Below are 19616 nucleotides of genomic sequence, written 5' to 3' on the forward strand. Positions count from 1 at the left end.
GTTTTCGGAGAAAACTCACGCAGGTCACGGAGAGAACATATAAACTCTGTACAGACAGCACCTGTCGTCAGGATTGAATCCGGGCCTTTGGTGCTGTAAGGCAGCAACTCTACCGCTGCACCACCCTAAACTGTTCCCAACTGTTGTCTAGCAACCCGTACGATAAAGTATTCCTGCTTGTGGATGCTGAATGACAATAGGATCAGGTTCATTTAGAATATCATCATGGGATATATTATCTCTCGTTGCCCAGCTTCACACATGAGGTAGGCTGAATTAGTTTAGCTCTGAACCCTCCTGGCAGTCTCCTGTCCAGAAACAAATTGTGTTTGAGATCAAACATTTCCAGATCAGTAACAATAGGCATAAAAAAAGACACAACATGCTGAGTAACACAATGGCTCAGGCAGCATCTCTGGAGAACAGAGAGGTTTCAGGTTGGGACCCTTCTTCAGGCTGATTGTGCTGGGGGCGTTGAAGAAAGCTAGAAGAAAGGTGGGGGCAGGACAAAGGCTGGCAAGTGATAGGTGGATACAGATGAGGAGGGGGGATTTGATTTTGGCAGGTGGTAGGACAAAAGCTCGAGATGAAAAGACCAAAAGTGTTAGATAAGGGGATGATAGATAGGTGCAAATTGTGAAACCAGTGGAAGGAATTTAAATTGAAATTTATGGGAGGAGGGGGAAGGAGAAAATGGGTGCAGGGCCAGGTGGGGCACAAGGAAGAAAGGGGGAAAAGGAGATGGGGGGGGGGGGTTGTGGTGACGAGAAGGCAGGGAGGTTTGTTTGCAGGGAAGTTACCTAAAATGAGAGAATTCAATGTTTATACCATTACATTGTAAGCTACCCAAGTGGAATATGAGGTGCTGTTCCTTCAGTTTGCGTGACCTCACTCTGCAATGGAGGAGGCCCAGGACAGAGGTGAATAGGAAGAGGAGTTAAAATAGATAGCAACTGGAAGATCCTGCAGGCATTGGTGGACCGAGCGCAAATGTTTGGCAAAACGATTTGGCCTAGCCTATGTTTGGCCTCACCAATGTTAAGAAGGTCACATTAGGTACGCCGAATGCAGTAGATGAAGTTATAGAAGGTACATGTGAACTACTGTCTCACCTGGAAGTGTTGCTGGGGTCTCTGGATGCATGGGAGAAAGGAGGTATAGGGACAGGTGCTACAATAGACAATAGACAATAGACAATAGGTGCAGGAGTAGGCCATTCAGCCCTTCGAGCCAGCACCGCCATTCAATGCGATCATGGCTGATCACTATCAATCAGTACCCCGTTCCTGCCTTCTCCCCATACCCCCTCACTCCGCTATCCTTAAGAGCTCTATCCAGCTCTCTCTTGAAAGCATCCAACGAACTGGCCTCCACTGCCTTCTGAGGCAGAGAATTCCACACCTTCACCACCCTCTGACTGAAAAAGTTCTTCCTCATCTCCGTTCTAAATGGCCTACCCCTTATTCTCAAACTGTGGCCCCTTGTTCTGGACTCCCCCAACATTGGGAACATGTTATCTGCCTCTAATGTGTCCAATCCCCTAATTATCTTATATGTTTCAATAAGATCCCCCCTCATCCTTCTAAATTCCAGTTTATACAAGCCCAATCGCTCCAGCCTTTCAACATACGACAGTCCCGCCATTCCGGGAATTAATCTAGTGAACCTACGCTGCACGCCCTCCATAGCAAGAATATCCTTCCTCAAATTTGGAGACCAAAACTGCACACAGTACTCCAGGTGCGGTCTCACCAGGGCCCGGTACAACTGTAGAAGGACCTCTTTGCTCCTATACTCAACTCCTCTTGTTACGAAGGCCAACATTCCATTGGCTTTCTTCACTGCCTGCTGAACCTGCATGCTTCCTTTCATTGACTGATGCACTAGGACACCCAGATCTCGTTGAACTCCCCCTCCTCCTAACTTGACACCATTCAGATAATAATCTGCCTTTCTATTCTTACTTCCAAAGTGAATAACCTCACACTTATCTACATTAAACTGCATCTGCCATGTATCCGCCCACTCACACAACCTGTCCAGGTCACCCTGCAGCCTTATTGCATCTTCCTCACAATTCACACTACCCCCCAACTTAGTATCATCTGCAAATTTGCTAATGGTACTTTTAATCCCTTCGTCTAAGTCATTAATGTATATCGTAAATAGCTGGGGTCCCAGCACCGAACCTTGCGGTACCCCACTGGTCACTGCCTGCCATTCCGAAAGGGACCCATTTATCCCCACTCTTTGCTTTCTGTCTGTTAACCAATTTTCTATCCATGTCAGTACCCTACCCCCAATACCATGTGCCCTAATTTTGCCCACTAATCTCCTATGTGGGACCTTGTCGAAGGCTTTCTGAAAGTCGAGGTACACCACATCCACTGACTCTCCCTTGTCAATTTTCCTAGTTACATCCTCAAAAAATTCCAGTAGATTTGTCAAGCATGATTTCCCCTTCGTAAATCCATGCTGACTCGGAACGATCCCGTTACTGCTATCCAAATGCTCAGCAATTTCGTCTTTTATAATTGACTCCAACATTTTCCCCACCACTGATGTCAGACTAACTGGTCTATAATTACCCGTTTTCTCTCTCCCTCCTTTCTTAAAAAGTGGGATAACATTTGCTATTCTCCAATCCACAGGAACTGATCCTGAATCTATAGAACATTGAAAAATGATCTCCAATGCTTCCACTATTTCTAGAGCCACCTCCTTAAGTACTCTGGGATGCAGACCATCAGGCCCTGGGGATTTATCAGCCTTCAGTCCCATCAGTCTACCCAAAACCATTTCCTGCCTAATGTGGATTTCCTTCAGTTCCTCCATCACCCTAGGTTCTCCAGCCCCTAGAACATTTGGGAGATTGTGTGTATCTTCCTCAGTGAAGACAGATCCAAAGTAACGGTTTAACTCGTCTGCCATTTCTTTGTTCCCCATAATAAATTCCCCTGCTTCTGTCTTCAAGGGACCCACATTTGCCTTGACTATTTTTTTCCTCTTCACGTACCTAAAAAAACTTTTGCTATCCTCCTTTATATTATTGGCTAGTTTACCCTCGTACCTCATCTTTTCTCCTCGTATTGCCTTTTTAGTTAACTTTTGTTGCTCTTTAAAAGAGTCCCAATCCTCTGTCTTCCCACTCTTCTTTGCTATGTTATACTTCCTCTCCTTAATTTTTATGCTGTCCCTGACTTCCCTTGTCAGCCACAGGTGTCTCTTACTCCCCTTAGAGTCTTTCCACCTCTTTGGAATAAATTGATCCTGCAACCTCTGCATTATTCCCAGGAATACCTGCCATTGCTGTTCTACCGTCTTCCCTGCTAGGGCCTCCTTCCAATCAATTTTGGCCAGCTCCCGCCTCATGCCTCTGTAATCCCCTTTGCTATACTGTAATACCGACACTTCCGATTTTCCCTTCTGCCTTTCCATTTGCAGAGTAAAACTTATCATGTTGTGATCACTGCCTCCTAATGGCTCTTTTACCTCTAGTCCCCTTATCAGATCAGGATCATTACACAACACTAAATCCAGAATTGCCTTCTCCCTGGTAGGCTCCAGTACAAGCTGTTCTAAGAATCCATCTCGAAGGCACTCTACAAACTCTCTTTCCTGGGGTCCATTTCCAACCTGATTTTCTGTGGTTGCAGGGGATAGTATGTAGGGAGTTTGGGTGGGAAGGTATAAGTGAACCAAAGAGTTGCAACTCTTCTATATCTCACAGATATGCTCTTGCTCCTCGTGCCCCCAGATGGAACAAGAATAGCATTCAGGCCCATATCTTTCACCCCATTAGACTCTGCATCCAGCACATCATTCTCCGAATACCACGACCTTCAACGTGATCCCTCCACCAGTTACTTCTTCTCATCTCCATCTCTCTCCGCCTTCTGCAGCAACTGCTCTTTCCACGTCTCCTTGGTTCACTCATCCATTCCCGATAATCTGTTTTGACTGTAGATTAAAGAATGCTTTTTACAAAATCAAAGTGTAGGAAACAATGCTGTTAAAATTTAGAACATTTTGTACAGTATTAGAGAATTAAGTGTTCAGGGATCTGCATCAGGATCATCTGACTTCATAAGTCTCTTTCAGATAAGGGCTTTCAAAGATATAAACTTTTTTTGTGTCTGGAATAAATTTCAACTTTAATCCCAGTGCCTAATTTCAATTTTTTTTCAAATTATATAAACAGTTCAATCTTCTTTAAAGACTTTCAGTTTAATAATGACAATCTGATTTTTTTTGCCCCTTTAAAAGGATAGTTGGTGCAATTACAAACAGGATTGTATTTCCAACCAAGTATATAATTTGGTACCTGGCCATCTATTTTTCTATTTTAGTCACGTTTTTCTTTATGCTTTATTCAGATATTTTGTCAATCTAGTCACCAGATATTCCCCTGAGTATATAGTTGTTGATTCATTTGGAGGCCAATGTCTGCAGAATCATTGGGGGGTGGAGATCATATTCATACTAGACCAAGTACTACTAGACCAAGTTGGACCCAAACCTCTCCTGCATTGGTGCAGCACCCTCTCCTCTCCCTCCCCCTCCCCCAATCCCTTCCCTCCCCCACCTCTCCTTCCCTCCCCCTCTTCCCCCTTGCCCCCCTCCCCTCTCCCCTCCACCCTCTCCCACCCTCCCCCTCATCCCCTTCCCTCCACCCCCCTCCCATCCCCCCTCCCATCCCCTCCACCCCCTCCCCCTCCCCCTCCCCCTCCCCCTCCCCCTCCCCCTCCCCCACTCCATCCCCCTCAACCCCCCTTATCCTCCTTCCTCCCCCTCGCACCCTTCCACCCTCCCCCTCCCTCCACCCCATCCCTACCCTCCCCCTCCCTCCACCCCTTCCCTCCTCCCCCTCCCTATCCCTTCCCCTTCCCCTTCCCCTCCCCCCTCCCTCCTCCCCCTCCCCCTCCCTCCACCCCCCTCCCTTCCCCCTCCCCCTCCCACCCTAGCAGATAGATTTAAACTTTAAAATGTGAATAACTAAATATATTACACCAATTTCAATGAAACGTCTTCCATTAGCTCCAAAGGGACGACGGTGAGTAAGGTGGGCCTAAAATTGTCGTGCTCTAGTGTATCGTTTTGGCTGTAGTTCAGGAACAAACAAACGAACAAACGAGAGTTTTAATATATAGATTGCTCTTATCAGGGAAGAAGTGTTTATGTGCCTTGTCATGGAATTTTTTATGGCCTTGCAGTTTAATGCTTCAATATATGAATGGTCTTTAGTATGTGTGTTATGTCTCATTTACCGTGACAAGAAGCAAAAAGTGAAATACAAAATGTAATTGCAAGTTCTATGTTGCACAAGCCAAATTGCCAACCACATGTAATTATTCATTAAAGCATTTGGAAATTGAAAGCATGTATTTGTTATTTTTGAATAAAAACGCCAATGTATGGACTTACTGGAATTAATTTGAGAACCAATCTTTTTGATGATTTATTTTCAATATAATATTTAATGCTGGATGAGTATATGAATTAATTCAGCTTTTAAGTTGAATAGTTCAAGATTTAAATTTTTGATGCAATTCTGAATCAAGTTTGATAAAACCACCATTAATTCAGTGAGATTTTTCTGGAGAAAAACTAATCGATTTACTGCAGTATTCTTGCTTCAATTTGTAGCCAGTCTTGAGCAGTTCACTCTGGCACAGATGGTAGAATGAAGTGAAATCATTTCTTGTGCTCTTACCTTGGTGGAGGTGGAGGGGGGTAAAGCAAAAGTTCAGTCTTGAGTGTACTAGGGTATCCTCGTGGGAATATACTTTTGTTGGTGTATGCTGAATGACAATAGGATTGGGTTCATCTCTAATATCGTGTCTAGTCACATTGCCTCCCTACACTCATAACCCCAGGCCCAGTCACAACGTAAACATAATAATACACCTTTGAAAGATTGGTGAGGTAACTGACAATAATAGATGTGTGAAATATAATTTTGGGAATATGGGATATGGGGAGAACGCAGGAACAGGGTACTGATTGTGAATGATCAGCCATGATCACATTGAAGGGCCAAATGGCCTACTCCTGCACCTATTGTCTATTGTCTATTGTCTATTGAATGGCTTAGTTTAATTTAGTTTAGTTTAGTCTATTGTCACATGTACCGAGGTACAGTGAAAAGCTATTTGTTGTCAGTCACCGGAAAGAATTACAATCAAGCCATTCACAGTGTACAGATACAGGATAAAAGGAATAATATTTAGCGCAAGATAAAGTCCAGTAAAGTCTGCTTACAGATAGTCTGAGGTTCTCCAATGAGGTAGATAGTAGTTCAGGTCTGCTCTCTAGTTGGTGATAGTGGTTCAGGTCTGCTCTCTAGTTGGTGATAGGATGGTTCAGGTCTGCTCTCTAGTTGGTGATAGGATGGTTCAGTTCCCTGATAACAGCTGGGAAGTAACTGTCCCTTAATCTGGTATAACTTTTCAAACTTCTGTATCTCTTGTCTAATGGGGAGGGGAGAAGAGGGAGAGGCGAGATTCACCCTTGATTATGCTGGTGGCCTTGCCGAGGCAGCGTGAAGTGTGAGTAGAATCAATGGAGGGGTGGTTGGTTTGCATGATTGTCTGTGCTGCATCCACAATTCTTTGCACTTTCTTGTGGTCTTATTTTTTGTATCAAAAATAATTTATTTAATTACGATCACGATACAAAACAAAACCGTGGTAACACACCCACCACCATAGTAGAAAATCACCAAATTATCTAGACACTACATTTTCAAACAACTATGTTACAATCCTTGCAAATATATAAAATAACTACTATACAACTATGTCCCTCTCTAACGCCACCCGGGCGCGGACGTAACGCCGGAAAAGGGGCAAGCATCTGGCTCGGGCAGAGCCCTCTTCCGCCTGGCGCGGTGACTCGCGGATAGCCAGCTTGGCCAGGCCCAGGAGCAATCCAACCAGGACATCTTCAGCCCTACCCTCTACCCTATGCACAGGTTGTCCAAAGGTGAGGATGGTGGGTGAGAAATGCAGCCAGAAGGCAAGGAGCAGCCCCTTTAGATAATGGAACATGGGCTGCAACCTCACACACTCCATCTACACGTGGTACACAGACTCTTCCAGCCCATGAAAGTAGCAGCCTTTCTTGCGGTCTTGGATGGAGCTCTTCCCAAACCAGGCTGTGATGCATCCCAATAAAATATCTTTTATGGCGCATCTGTAGAAGTTGCTGGGAGTTGGGGACAGGCCGAACTTCCTAAGCCTTCTAAGGAAGTTCAATCAATGGTTCAATGGTACACTATTTGTCACATATGCAACTGCACTGTGAAATTCTTTTTGAATATTTGGACATGCAAGCGTCACTATGTTTTGACACCATTTCCAAAGTTTAAAGTCCAGTCCGTCCACACGCTCGGTCTGCTGGAATGGTTCCCGATCCCAGTAAACCCCAAACAGCTGCAGGGCCTCCTCTGTCGGTCTCAACAGGCTTGGTCCATGAACCAATGGTCCTCTCCACGCCCGGCAATCTTTGTGTCCTGGGGTGCCTCCTGCAGCCGACTGAAGGCGCTGGAGCTAATAACCCAGTTCACCCTCCTACCAGCCCTTGGTCCTTGCATCTGGTCTCCAGCGGCTCTCTCCCAGTTCTGCAGTCTACTGAGCCTTCGAGTCGGCACCACACCATGGGATCTATAAATAATCAATAATATTCATTCAATCGATTTCTCTTCTGCAGGATGGGGTTCACCTTCACACAAACACTGTCCCTATCTATAAGAAACATGCTATCACTTTCCCCAATTATGTATCTTGGAAACCCATGACTCTGAATTTGATATCACATCAGGAATTCATATTCTCTTTGAGAGAGATCTACCTTTATTACATTTAAAATAATTCTGCAAAGTAGCATATATTCTTCAATCTTTCCATTTTGTTTGAACTTTCTCACTATTAAACCATAGAATCCATTTACTGTTTCATCAATTGTTCATTAACGTCATGATCTTTCAGGTTCTGAATAATTAGATTTGAACCTGGCCTCAGGCAGGAATATTATCTTCAATTTCTGTGGAAATTAATATTTTTAGAAACAGCAATGGAGATCCTCCAAATCAATGCTCTGAAACGCAGCATTAACAATGTCAACAGAAGGTGAAGAGGCAAATGATTAATTTTCTTTCACTCCCATTTTGCTTTCATGAACATTTTCCTCTGTGTAATTTTTGAGTTTAATTACTTATTTGCATACTGCATTCTTCTTGTAATCGAGCCATTCTTTTTTTCCACACACTCTCCTTTGCACGTGGTTAGAAATGAGGAACTTTCCAAAGAAGATTTTCAATCAGCCGGTATCTTGAAACAATGGCTTTCTATGTGACTCTATTGTAAAATGTGTAGACGGCGACTAGTTCTAATCAAAACAAAGTAGCACTATAATTTGTAAACCATTAATCTCTAGTTCCATTCATCACCGGTCTTTAGATTCCATTGGCTTCAACAGAATAGATTCTGGAGTAGTTCCTGAGGATTGGAGGGTAGCTAATGTAACCCCACTTTTCAAAAAGGGAGGGAGAGAGAAAACGGGGAATTACAGACCAGTTAGTCTAACATCGGTAGTGGGGAAAATGCTAGAGTCAGTTATTAAAGATGGGATAGCAGCACATTTGGAAAGTGGTGAAATCATTGGACAAAGTCAGCATGGATTTATGAAAGGGAAATCATGTCTGACAAATCTTATAGAATTTTTCGAGGATGTAACTAGTAGAGTGGATAAGGGAGAACTAGTGGATGTGTTATATCTGGACTTCCAGAAGGCTTTCGACAAGGTCCCATATAAGAGATTAGTATGCAAACTTAAAGCACACGGTATTGTGAGTTCAGTATTGATGTGGATAGAGAACTGGCTGGCAGACAGGAAGCAAAGAGTAGGAATAGACGGGTCCTTTTCAGAATGGCAGGCAGTGATTAGTAGGGTACCACAAGGCTCAGTGCTGGGACCCCAGCTATTTACAATATATATTAATGATTTGGACGAGGGAATTGAATGCAACATCTCCAAGTTTGCGGATGACACGAAGCTGGGGGGCAGTGTTAGCTGTGAGGAGGATGCTAGGAGGCTGCAACGTGACTTGGATAGGTTAGGTGAGTGGGCAAATGCATGGCGGATGCAGTATAATGTGGATAAATGTGAGGTTATCCACTTTGGTGACAAGCACAGGAAAGCAGACTGTTATCTGAATGGTGGTCGATTAGGAGAAGGGGAGATGCAACGAGACCTGGGTGTCATGGTACACCAGTCATTTAAAGTAGGCATGCAGGTGCAGCAGGCAGTGAAGAATGCGATTGGTATGTTGGCACTCATAGCGAGGGGATTTGAGTATAGGAGCAGGGAGGTTCTGCTGCAGTTGTACAGGGTATTGGTGAGACCACACCTGGAGTATTGCGTACAGTTTAGGTCTCCTAATCTGAGGAAAGACATTCTTGCCATAGAGGGAGTACAGAGAAGGTTCACCAGATGGATTCCTGGGATGGCAGGACTTTCATATGAAGAAAGACTGGATAGACTCGGCTTGTACTCACTGGAATTTAGAAGATTGAGGGGGGATCTTATAGAATCGTACAAAATTCTTAAGGGGTTGGACAGGCTAGATGTAGGAAGATTGTTCCCGATGTTGGGGAGGTCCAGAACAAGGGGTCACAGTTTAAGGATAAGGGGGAAGTCTTTTAGGACCAAGATGAGAAAGTTTTTTTTCACACAGAGAGTGGTGAATCTGTGGAATTCTCTGCCACAGAAGGTAGTTGAGGCCAGTTCATTGGCTATATTTAAGAGGGAGTTAGATGTGGCCCTTGTGGCTAAAGGAATCAGGGGGTATGGAGAGAAGGCAGGTACGGGATACTGAGTTGGATGATCAGCCATGATCATATTGAATGGCGGTGCAGGCTCGAAGGGGCCGAAGGGCCGAATGGCCTAGTCCTGCATCTATTTTCTATGTTTCTATGTTTCTATGTAATAAATGGAGATAGGTGCAACAATATTTGTGTGCAGGAGTACTGACTTGAATTAAAATATTTTGGAAGGACACGAAGAGTTCTTTAAATGTGTTGACTCACTTCCTTTGAACCTATTTGTGAATGTCTTGAGCAAAATATAAAGTGCTCAATCAACTCAGTGGGTCATGCAGCATCTGTAGACAGGTGGCCCTTTGGGCCAGGACCCTTCTTCCTTGTGTCTCATGAATGTACCAGTAGCTTCTGTTTAAATGCACAGGACAGATGAGAACAGTTCTTATGGAGAGGAAACTATTACAGGATTTTTTAAAGCACAGTTGTCTCTTTAGTTTCACTGAGGCAAATCGATGCTAGCAGATCCTTTTTCCAGATGATTATTGTGTTGGAGCTGTAAGGGGTTTCTGCGCCGAGCTTTCGCCCGACCTAAGGTCCCCGTGCCTTGCTCTGATCCCTTGACCAGGCCGTGCACACTGGTTCCCCGTGAGTGGTTCGACCCACTCACCCCTTACGGTTCTAGACACTGGGCTTAGATGCAGGAGCTCTTATAGTGCAGAAAAAATTCAACCAGACCAGATTTCAAAACCAGGGTTTAAATGAAAAGGCTTTTATTCAGCGCTTGGGACTATTGTCCATGAATACTTATACAGTTCTATAAGACATGTCTATAAAATACATACCGAATCACATGAATACTTATAACTATGAATCATAAAACACACACAGTTCTACAAGACATATACACGACTGTAAGATGGGGAACGTACGACACATCGCAAAATTGACCAACACATATTTTAATACACACCCAATGTTTATTCACAACCACCCTCCCCTCTACACTAAACTATGTCCAGGATATGTAGGATGTGGATGCATGCTCACCATGGGGCTATTACTGGGGTTACTGGCTGTTCGTGCTGCAGTATTTCTTCTCGAGTTGCGTGCCTGTTCCTCTCTCTTGCATCCGTTCTTCTTGCCTGTCTTTTCTTCCTCCTGCATTCGTTTTCTTGCCTGCTTGCGTTCCTTGCAGGTTTTCTTCTAGAGTTGACTTAGTTCCGACTCCCCTCCGACTTCACTTTACTTAACTTTTTCACCCAAAAGTAATGGCCAGTTATACTGTTTCTGACCCGTCCTATCTCCCGCCAGATCTTGGAATCTCTTTGTTCAAAAAGATATGTATGAGGTTTTCTTCTGATCTGCGCTTATGTCCGGGGGTACCGGGGATGGCCAGACGGTGTTAATTGGGATTTCGTTGTGAGGTGATGGGTGTTAACTGGTTTCCCATCACCTACCAGGTAGTTTTCTATGGGCTATTGTGCCCCCTCACTGAGATGAACTGTTTAGGTCGGCTTGGGGCATTGTGAGTATGCTGATGTCAGCGCCCCAGTGTCTGGACTCCGACCTGGTTTCGTAGGTTTCTGCATGGCCAATACCCATCCTTTGTTCTGGCCATGATTTTGCAGAAAACCTAGAGACTGGGATGTAAGGTTTTTACCTTTTGTGGCTGGTCACGAGGTCCTGCAGCCATTTTAGGACCCACTGATTGTGACATCCTTTGTTAATCTGACCGCAGCCTTTCTCCGCTATCAGCCCCAGTCTCTCGTTTAAAATGTCCAAACTGCAGCTCTTTGGTTTGGTGTTGCTTTCCGAATGAGGGAAAACTTCTCAAATCTTACAGAGCCCACCCTTTGCATGCACCAAACCATTCAATTAAAAGGAAGCTGAAGCCAAATTTCTCCCTCGAAAGATCTTATTATTGCTCCATATCATTGAGCTCATTAGCAGCATCTAGTTAGAACACAGCAATGCCATTGTTATTTCGGGGAAAATAGTAGGGCAGTCAACCGATGGAAAGGAAAACCAAAAAGAGGGCAAATGAGATGAAAGCCTAGTAAATGGTGCCATTTACACTGATGTTTATGTGCCCCTCTTAAAATGCTTCTGCCCATCTCCTGTTGATGGGGGGAAGTGGGAGGGGGGTGTTGCTAATCAAAACCCCCCTCCTACCTACCCTTTTATCCCTCCTTTTTCAACCCCATCCCCCTCCCCCCTTCCCCATCCTCTTCCACCTATATCCTCCCTCTGGTTTTACATTTTACTCTACTTCTCTAATTCCGTTTGTATCCTTTTCACCTTTGTCACTTACTCCACCCATTGCCAATCTAAATCTCCCCTTACCTGCCCGGCTTGGTCATAGAAACGTAGAAACATAGAAAATAGGTGCAAGAGGAGGTTATTTGGCCCTTCGAGCCAGCACCGCCATTCATTGTGATCATGGCTGATCGTCCCCCAATCAATAACCCATGCCTGCCTTCTCCCCATATCCCTTGATACCGCTAGCCCCTAGAGCTCTATCTAACTCTCTCTTAAATCCATCCAGTGATTCGGCTTCCACTGCCCTCAATGGCAGAGAATTCCACAAATTCACAACTCTCTGGGTGAAAAAGTTTTTTCTCACCTCAGTTTTCAATGGCCTCCCCTTTATTCTAAGACTGTGGCCCCTGGTCTGGACTCGCCCAACATTGGGAACATTTTTCCTGCATCTAGCTTGTCCAGTCCTTTTATAATTTTATATGTTTGTATAAGATCCCCTCTCATCCTTCTAAACTCCAGTGAATACAAGCCTAGTCTTTTCAATCTTTCCTCATATGTCACTCCCGCCATACCAGGGATCAATCTCGTGAACCTACACTGCACTGCCTCAATTACAAGGATGTCCTTCCTCAAATTAGGAGACCAAAACTGCACACAATACTCCAGATGTGGTCTTACCAGGGCCCTATACAACTGCAGAAGAACCTCTTTACTCCTATACTGAAATCCTTTTATTATGGCCAACATTCCATTAGCTTTCTTCACTGCCTGCTGTACCTGCACGCCAACTTTCAGTGACTGGTGTACAAGGACACCCAGGTCTCGCTGTACCTCCCCCTTACCTAACCTAACTCAATTGAGTTAATAATCTGCCTCCTTGTTTTTGCCGCCAAAGTGGATAACCTCACATTTATCTATATTATACTGCATCTGCCACGCATCTGCCCACTAACTCAACCTGTCCAGGTCACCCTGCAAACTCCTAACATCCTCTTCACAGTTTACATTGCCACCCAGCTTAGTGTCATCCGCAAACTTGCTAGTGTTGCTTCTAATTCCCTCTTCCAAATCATTAATATATATGGTAAACAGTTGCGGCCCCAACACCGAGCCTTGCGGCATTCCACTCGCCACTTCCTGCCATTCTGAAAAGGACTCGTTTACTCCTACTCTTTGCTTCCTGTCTGCCAACCAATTTTCTATCCATGTCAACACCCTACCCCCAATACCATGTGCTCTAAGTTTAGTCACCAATCTCCCGTACGGGACCTTATCAAAGGCTTTCTGAAAGTCTAGATACACTACATCCACTGGCTCCCCTTCATCCATTTTACTTGTCACGTCCTCAGAAAATTCCAGAAGATTAGTTAAGCATGATTTCCCTTTCATAAATCCATGCTGACTTGGACTTATCCTTTTACTGCTATCCAAATGCACTGTTATTACCTCTTTAATAATTGACTCCAGCATCTTTCCCACCACGGTCAGGCTAACTGGTCTGTAATTCCCCGTTTTCTCTCTCTCGCTCCTTTCTTGAAAAGTGAGATAACATTAGCTACCCTCCAATCCACAGGAACTGATCCTGAATCTATTGAACATTGGAAAATTGGTCCCCTCCTCCAGCCCCCCCCCCTCCCCACCTCTCTTTTCCAGTTTTCTCCCCCTCAGACTATCAGTCTGAAGAAGGGTCCTGACCCAAAACACTGTCTTTCCATTTCCTTTTCGCATGCTGCCTGACCCGCTTCCAGCCTTTTGTGTTTTGCTCAAGATTCCAACATCCGCAGTTCCTTGTGTCTGCCTATTTTTACTGTCATTGGTAATATAATTAAGGCTACACTAGCTTTGCAGCAAGTACTGTTGTGACTTCACAGCCTCCTTCCCAATTTAGGCAGATAATGTCAAAAGTAGCATTTCAGCATTTCAACTTGTCAAGTTAAAAAAAAAGCAAGAAATCATGATTGCATTGATTTTCACCAACAGTATAACTATCACAGTCGATCCTGTGTGTATAACTAATCAGTTTAGTTGCACTGCTCAGATCAAAAGCAGAATTTGGAATTGATAGCTGAGATCATTGCAAATGACAACTTTTCCATGATAGCCCAAAACACATCAAGAATGGCTTGAAAAAGATGTTGGAAAGTTGGAAGCTTATGCAGTGATCAAAGTACCATCGCTTTAGAGAGGATCTGACTCAGACAGCTTTGTATCTGGGTTTTATAAGTCATGCATAGCTTTGCTTGTCTAAAATTATTATGATTCTCGAGGATAGAGAAACACGCTGAGACCATGAACTCTGCTTTGATGTCAGTTCTGCATTAAAACTACGACATTTTTGATTACAGTAGGTAATGGCACAATCCACAAATGATGCAAACCATAAAGTTTCATTTCTGAGAAGTGGGCTTTCTGATTAGAAGCAAAATCTCTTACTCTGATAGTAGTATATCTACCGTTATTAAACAGGAGAGTAGTATATCCATTGTTATTAAACGGAGATTTGGGAAAAAATACTCTGAGGAGGTTGTTACATTCATCATGTGGACACACAATGTGGCCCAAACAAAGGTGCAACATTAATAATAAGCAAATATTTACCGGAGAGTAAAGTCTAAAGACGTCAATGTGATGTTGGAGATATATTTGAACTCCGATTTATTATTTTGTAGTTATATCCCTGAGGTGGCGAAGGAACTTGTTATTCAATCTTTTAATGCACGAGATCCTGACCTCGGGTGCCATTTGTATGGAGTTTGCACGTTCTTCCTGTGACACCGTGGGTTTCCTCTGGGTGTTCCAGTTTCCTCTCACATCCCGAAGACCTGCAGGTTTGTAGGTTAATCGGCCTCTGTAAATTTCCCCCAGTGCATAAGAAGTAGATGAGAAAGTGGGATAACATAGAACATGTATGAATGGGTGATCAATGGTCTTGGTGGGTCCTGTCTCCACGCTGTATCTCTAAACTAAACTAAAATGTGTCTAGTCTTTATTGTTACTGGATGTCTTACTGAAATCATGCTTTTACTTCATAATTATACTTGAGAAGTAAAATAATATTAAAGACGTGAGCTCTGACAATGAAAAGCCATGGAATGCAACATGAGAGAAACTGGCTAATACAGTACTTGCTGTGGCTACGTCAGCTTTTCCAGTCCTGCAACTGGATGTGTACCAGACCTTGAACAACGCTTCATAAGATCATAAGAGATGAGTAGAATTAGGTCATTCGGCCCATCAAGTCTACTCCACCATTCAATCATGGCTGATCTATCTACCTCCTAACCCCATTCTCCTATCTTCTCCCCCTAAACCTCTGACACCCATACTAATCAAGAATCTATCTATCTCTGGCTTAAATATGTCCACTAACTTTGACAGATTCACCACCCTCTGACTGAAGAAATTCCTCCTCATCTCCTTCCTAAAAGAACATCCTTTATTTCTGAGGCTAGTCCTAGACTCTTCCACTAGTGGAAACTTCCTCTCCACATCCACTCTATCCAAGCTTCTCACCCACCCCACTCCCTCACTACATGCCTCAGCCCCGAACTACAGCTTAATTTGACCTCCCAAAGTGCAACACCCTTCATTTACTTGGATGAGGGAATGAAATGAGATGAATTGTAAAACTTGGAAACAAAAGGGGATGATTAAAATAAATTAAGGAAAATCAATTATGAGATTAAACACCTTTCATTTACTTGGATGAGAGAATGAAATGAGATGAATTGTAAAACTTGGAAACAAAAGGAAAATTAAGGAAAATCAATTATGAGATTAAATTAACAAGCAATATAAAAAGAGACAGTCGAGCTTCTACAGGTATATAAAATTAAGAGTATAAAAGTACATAAAACAAGAGAATAATCTTAGAACATTGATCTCAGGAATCACCAAAGGGAAACAAGAAACTAACAGAGATTTTGAAAGACTATTGTGGATCCACCTTTAGGGTAGAAGACTTTAAAGCATCCAAATAATAGCAGAAAATTGGAGTTTAAAGTGGAGCTTAATTTGGAGTTTCTCATTATCACGAGAATGCAATAATAGGCAAACTAATGGGATTAAAGACTAACAACTGCCTCTAATGTTGTGCATTTTGAGGACATTAGAAGTGATTATAGAAATGTTGAATGCACTGTTTATGATTGTTCAAAATTCCCTAGATTTTGGAAAGTTTTCAGTCAATTAGAAAAGCACATAAGTGATGCCCCTTTTAGACATAGGTGGAGACTGAAAGTATGTAACTGTACATAAATTAATCTATACTCTGTTATTGGGAATTTGTTGGAATTTATTATGCACGTCGCAGCAGAACATTCAGAAAATCAGGATTAACCAAAGTTGATTTGGATCTATGAAAGTAAAATATTGCCTAACTCATTTATTGGATTAAACTACATTTGTAATGAGAAGAGTGGATAAAGCGGGACCACAAAATGGAGTTTTGTTTTGAAATCCAGACGACATTCAAACAGCTGCCACTTAAAACGTTACTGCACAAGGAAAGGGGGCATTGCATTGGGGCTAACATTCTTGCACAGACAGATGACTTGATAACTGACAGAAAACAGAGGACAAATGAGTCATTTTCAGTTTAACTAAATGTAAGTGATGGGAATGGCAAGAGGGATCATTGCCAGGGCTTCAAATATTTAACATCTTTTGTCAAATAACTTAAATAAAGGGATTGGGGCTCGCATGCAAATGTGCTCTATACAAAGAAAGCATACAAAAGCACAAGAAAGCATACAAAAGAGGCGGATAACAAATCTGCAAAGAAATTAAGATAGGATCAGTGAATGTAAAAAAGTTTGACAAATGGAGTATAATGTAGGGAAATGAGAAGCTATCTAGTTAGGAAGGAAGAATAGAAAAGCAAAATATGGGTGAAATAGAGAAAGACTACAGAATAGTGTGGTTGAAATAGAGAAAGACTACAGAGCTCTGGATGTAAGAATGTAAAAGTGGAAGCAAGAAATAGGTAAAGTGTCCTCTCTTGCCTGCTCCACCATTCCTTAATCTGATGGTTGATATTTTACCTGAGTGCCTTTTCGTGCCCTCTATCTATAATCCTAGACTCCCTTAATATTTAAAAGTTAGCCAATTTTTTTTTAAGACTGAGACTAGGAATGAATGGATGAATGTAACTTGCCTCAAGGTCACTTTCACATCCATGAAAAATTAGCATGTGGGTCTCGCATGTGATAAAGAAACAAAATGGGCTTTTATTCTTGAAAGATGAATGATATGCAATGATCAACTAAATAATGGAAGCACTCAAAAGGTCAAGTACCATCTGTGGAAAGAGAAACAAAGTGAACGTTTCAGGTCAAAGACCCTTCATAAACTCCACCTGAAACATTGATTCTGTTTTGCTTTTCATGATTGTTAAGCTTTACTGTGAGAAGACAAGAGAGTCAAAGTAAGGAAGGCTTGCTGTAAGTGGATAGAGCGTGGCAAATGTATGCCTGTTATACTGGATAGCGTTTTGGTTTATTTATTTGAGAAGGTATATACATACAGTTCATAGAAGAGTCATAGAGTCATACACCATTGAAACAGGCCCTTCAGCCCATCTTGCCCAAGCTGACCAACATGCCCCATCTACACCATACCAACCTGCCTGCACTTAGCCCATGTCCCTCTAAACCTATCCTATACGTTTACCTGTACAAATGTTTCTTAAATGTTGTGATGGTACCCTCCTTAACTACTTCCTCTGGCACCTTGTTCCATACACCCACTGCCCTTTGTGTACACCACCAGAGGGCGCTGTATGATAGCTGCCTCGCCAATGGTCTGTCTCGTCTATTTTCTTCTTTGTGTTTTTAGTTTGTTATAAAATGTTTGTTTTAGTTTATCTTTAGTTTTGTATTATGTGGGGGGTGGTGGGGGGGGGGGGGGGGGGCGGTGGGGGAAACTTTTTTTTTTCTCTATCCACGATGGAGATGCGATGTTTTCCATGTCGTATCTCCGTCTATACAGCTGGGACCTCAGAGCTCCAACCACGGGAGCCTGCGGACTTAACATTGTGAGCTGGCGATCCCTTTGCTAGGGATCGCCCTCGGTGCTCCAACCACGCGGTCCCTGGTTAGAGACCGGCTTCGGGAGTTCCAAGCCACAGAAGCTTCGATCGCCCCAACATGGGAGCTTCGATCGCCGGCAGCGGGAGCTTCAATCGCCTCGAGTGCGGATGGTTTGACTCCCCCGACTGCGGGAGAAAAGGAAGAAAGCATATAAGACTTTATTGCCTTCCATCACCATGGGGAATGGGGAGGAGCCACAATGGTGGATGTTTATATCAATTTTTTATGTAGTTGTGTGTCTTGTTGCTTTTTTGGTATGACTGTACGGCAAACCAAATTCCTCGTATGTTGTAAATTATGATTAAAAGAGTTGTCCCTTGGGTTCCTATTAAATCTTTCCCCTCTCACCTTAAACCTATGCCCTCTGGTTCACCAGATTAATTCCTGGGCTGAAGGGTTTGTCTTATGAGGTAGGTTTGAGCAGCTTGGGTCTGTATTCAATGGAGTTTTGAAGAATAAGAGATGATCTTTATTGAGATATATCATGTTCTGATGGTTATCTTGTTAAGATAGATTTGAAATGATGTTTTCCCAAAGGAGGATGTGGTCAAACATTTTAAATTAAGTGTTTGCCCATTTCAGATAGAGGTGAGGAAGAATTTATTCCTGTAAGGCAGACAATCTATAGAATTTGATTGGCCAGAGAGATGAGCATATATAATCATTGTCTATATTCATAGGTAAGAATTTTGGACAATAGATGGGTCAAGGATCGTAAGGAAGTTTTGGGAAAGTGTTGCTGAGATTAAAATCAATTCAGCCATGATCTCATTCTTCTTCTTTCATGTCCATCATTCAAATGTTACATCACTGCCATCGTCCGTCCTGAAAAGGCCGCGAGCTTCCGACGACAATCAGTGGGAGCCTCAGTTGTCCAGTAGATGATGGTGGTAGAAGAATTAGCTCAGGACACTTCCAGTTTCCAGCCCCACGATGTGGATGCTTCTGCTCTGGGGCCATGATCTCATTGAATGACAGAGAAGGTTGGAGATCTTCCATGTCAATCTCCTGTCCCAATTTCCAACATTCATAAGTAAGCAAAATATCTCCCTGAGATTTGTTCAAAGAGCAGCTGAGTGCCTTTTTAATATAGTTTAAACATCAATGCGCCTGACATGGTCTGTGGCCATTGAAGAAACTGGAGCAGCAACATGAACAGAAACAAAGATAGGATCACAAATAACAATTATGTGATTCAGCCCCCGGTTTCACTTATTGATGAAACTAATCTTGCCTTAGTCAAATGCTGCCTGGAAATGAGAATGGGCAAACAAGAAGCTGTAAGTTTGCTTTACAGTTCTGCTCACAATTTTGTTTCAGATATATCCTGGCTCAAGCAGAGTAGTGCCAATATTTTTAAAAACCCACTCCAGTGCCTCTAATGTAGAATAATAACTCCCCTGGCACTTCAGATTGGTGTAATCAAGAATGCAGCTTTAACATCCAT

The sequence above is a fragment of the Rhinoraja longicauda genome, chromosome 1 (genome assembly GCF_053455715.1).
Source record: "Rhinoraja longicauda isolate Sanriku21f chromosome 1, sRhiLon1.1, whole genome shotgun sequence".
NCBI classification, from domain to species: Eukaryota; Metazoa; Chordata; class Chondrichthyes; order Rajiformes; family Arhynchobatidae; genus Rhinoraja; species Rhinoraja longicauda.